This window comes from Pteropus alecto, unplaced genomic scaffold, assembly GCF_000325575.1.
Source record: "Pteropus alecto unplaced genomic scaffold, ASM32557v1 scaffold185, whole genome shotgun sequence".
NCBI lineage: Eukaryota > Metazoa > Chordata > Mammalia > Chiroptera > Pteropodidae > Pteropus > Pteropus alecto.
Genome location: NW_006438088.1, coordinates 5,778,372 through 5,782,320, shown reverse-complemented (window position 1 = coordinate 5,782,320; position 3,949 = coordinate 5,778,372).

Here is a 3,949-nt window from a genome sequence, read left to right as displayed (position 1 = left end):
GATGCAATTATATTTGCAGCCATTTAAAGTATAACTTAAGCACAAAAGTTGTAAATTAATTATTAAAAGAGTCATTCTATAGTTTGATCACTAACTTGAAGAAATGGAGCAATTAAATTTTTAATATTATACTCTACTGTTTTCTTAAAACTTTTAATATTAAATGATATGGTAATATAGCCATCAAATAAATAAAAAATGCTATAAAAAATATTATGCAAGGTTTTCTTTCTTGTTAAAATTAAAAACCTCTGTGCTCATAGATATCCTATAACTAGAGATTCTACCTTCAAGATTATTAAAATGGAAATTTATATTTATATTGTTAGGCTTTCTAAATAGCTATAAATTTATTTCAAAGACAATTTTATACCAATTCAGTGCATTTTTTTTATCTGTCTGCCTTACCAATGATGATCTTCATTTGATGTCATTTAAAATCTTTATGTATGACTGCCTTGTACTGGTGCCTTATTAGGGAAATAAGTAGTCAGTTAATATTGAGGCTTTCAATTTTTCTTCGAGCCTATGTTTGTTCATAAATTTCTAGATTTAGGATTTTTAAATCATTAAGACTTTCTCCACATGAATGCACAGGAGAAAATCCAACGTACCTTCTTTCAACAAATAGCAGCTGAGTATTATTTACTATGTATTGCATTAAGAATTCATATATAAAGATAACTAAGGTTTACGTTTATGAGATCATGTTCTAGTTGGTGGTTCAGTGGCACGCCAGGAAGGTAGCCCACCATGAGGGAAGATGTATTTATTCACTATCATTTTTTAGAATCACTGGCCCTTAGTGCTAATAAACAACAATGTTTAGTCCATTTTATTCTTATTTTTAAATTCTATAAAGATAATGCACCTTTTATTACCTTCTCCCTGGGTGGTCTACTCTCAAAAACCCTCTCACGTACATATACATCTTCATTGTGGGTCATATTTCTTCTGTACCTTTGGAAGCCTGGTAATTTTGATTGGATGCCAGGCTTTGTGTGTTTTACTTTGTTGGATGCTAGATATTTTTGTTTTCTCATAAATATTCTTAAACTTTATTTTGGGGCACAGTTAAGTTACTTGAAAACAATTAATCTTTTGTGCTTTCCTTTAAGCTTGGTTAGGTGGTCCAAGCACAGCCCTCACTGAAGGACTAATTTTCCTCTATTAATAAAGCAAAGCCTGAGTGCTTGATCAGATGCCCCTTGCGTGTTTCATAAATGTTGTTCTTCCAGCATTCTCACAATCTTAAATTTCATCCTCAAGCTGGTAGACTCATTTTCTTAGTGCATTTGGGTTGCTATAACAAAATACCTATACTGGGTGGATTATAAATGGAAGAAATTTATTCTCATAGTTCTTGAGGCTGGAACTCTGAGATCAGGGTGCCAGCCAGCATGGTCAGGTTCTGGTGAGAACTCTCTTCTGGGTTACAGACTTGTCATTTATCCTCACATGGTAGAAAGAAGGTGAGAGTGCTCTCTGGGAATCTTTTTATAAGAACACTAATCTCATTCATAAGGGCTCCACCTTTATGATTTAATCACCTCCCAAAGGTTCCACCTCCTAATATTATTACATTATGAGTTAGGATTTCAAAATATCAATTTTAGGGGACACAATCATTCAGTGTTTTGCTCTAATGGTTGCAACAAAAATTGTTGCAGCTACAGGAAGCAAGTCTTTGCTGCAACCAAAATAAGAGAAAGGGCAAAAAGATATTCTCCTGATTTGCCTTTGAGGATTTTTCTCAGAGATCATTTCTTCAAAGAATCCAGAATAGACTTCCCCTAATGCCATTGCCCATTCGTTAATGAATATTTCGATTTATTCTTATTCTGATTCATACTTTAGAACACTGTCAGAATATACCCCTGGCTATTGGGAACAGCAACTATTCTCAGTCTTGTGTGAATCTTAGGTGTCATTCCTTTTAATCTTTTCAAGTAGGTCTTTTCAAGTAGGAAAGATGTTTAAGATGTTACACCGAATGGGACTCAGGTGAGGACCCTTTGCAAATCTTTGGAGCTCTTGTGCTTCTTAGTTCACCCCTACACTAGTGTCTGCCTTGCAAAATCTAGCCTCCTTGGCCACCCTGTATTCTATCTCCTCAACTAACAGGTGAAAGGATGGTATTTCTAAGCCACCAAAGGAACCCTGCTTACTTCTGCTTCTTTTAAGTAAACAGTACATATTATTATGTTAAAATATACAGGGCGAAAAGTTAGTTTGGACAATCTTTTTAATGACTTACTGACATACTATTCTATGATTTCATTTCATTAGTAAGTATATCAGGATTGTTAGCACACAGCTATACACTCCTGAATAATAAATGCTATATATAACTATAAAGTATAAATACAAATATTTATACTTAAAGTATAAAAACTGATCTTTCTAACCAAAATGCAAATGTAGTAAAAATTAATAAGAATGTCAGAACTAAACAAATATGTATATACATACATATATATTATGTACATGTGAAACATTTACCAAGAGAGACCATTTAGTGGGACATAAGAAAGTATTAAGGAATAAAATCATACAGAGTATATTGTTCACAACAGAATTAATATAAATAATAAAAGTAAAACATCAGAAGTATGCTCAAATATTTGAGAAACTAACAATAGAATTTTATTAACCCATGAATCGAAGAAGAAATTACATGGAAAATTTTAAAACATTTTAAACAAATGATAATGCAAACATAATTTATCAAAACATGTGGAAAGCTGCTAGAAGAGTGCTTGCAGAATATTATTAGAAATTCTAAATATTATGTTAGAAAAAAGTTATAAAATGATTTAAACTTTTTATCTTAAGAAATTATAAAAAAACAATTTGAATATAAATCAAATAGGAGGAAAATAAAAATAAGAGCACAAAAGATTGAAATCAGAAACTGAAAGATAATAGAAAAAAATCGATGAAACAAAAAGCTGGATCTTTGAAAAGATTAGTAAAACTGATAAATTTCTTATTAGACAGATTGAGATAATACAGGAGAAAATGAAATTTACCTATATCATAAATGAAAAAAGAGGCATCACAACAGAACATTTAAATGATTACAAGGAAACATCATAAATAATGTTATGCCAATAAGTTTGATATTTAAATTTAATGAACAAAGTCGTTGAAAAGCACACATTGCTAAAAACTTACTCAACAATAAATAGAAAATATGAATATCCTTATAACTTTTAAAGAAATTAAATTTAAAATCAAAAGCCTTTCACATATAAAATGTCTGGCCTAGATAGCCTGACTGGTAAATTCCATGAAATATTTAAGGAAGAAATAATACTCCACAATCTCTTTTAGGAATCAAGAGGGAATATCTGCCATTTCATTTAATAAAATTAATGTAAAAACCTTGATATCAATTTTTTTAGCAAAAATATATTAGCAATTGTAATCCAGATGATAGATAGATAGATAAACAGATAGACAGACAGACAGACAGATAATACATCATGTTCAGGAGGGGTTTATTCCAAGAATGAAAGGTTGTTTTTACATTCAAAAACCAGTTAATATAATCAACTGGATTAATGGAATAAAGGAGAAAACTCACATAATCATTCTAATAGAAACGGATAAAAGCATTTGATTAAATTTAATACCAGTTTATGATGAAATAAGTTAAAAAAAAAAACCTCTCACTGTAAAAGGAAACTATGTAAATGTAATAAAAAAAATCTAAGAAAACGTAGAGGAAACATCCCACTTAATAGTGAAAGAATGAACAATTTCTCCTTTAATAAGGGAAAAAAGGATGTCAACTTTTACCACTTCTGTTTAACACTGAACTGGAGGTCAATAAGACAAAACAAAAACAAAATATATGTTTTGAATGTATATTTATTTAATGCATGTTATAAGTCAAAAAAAGAAAAGATATACAGGTTGGAAAAAGAAATATTTTTACTCACAG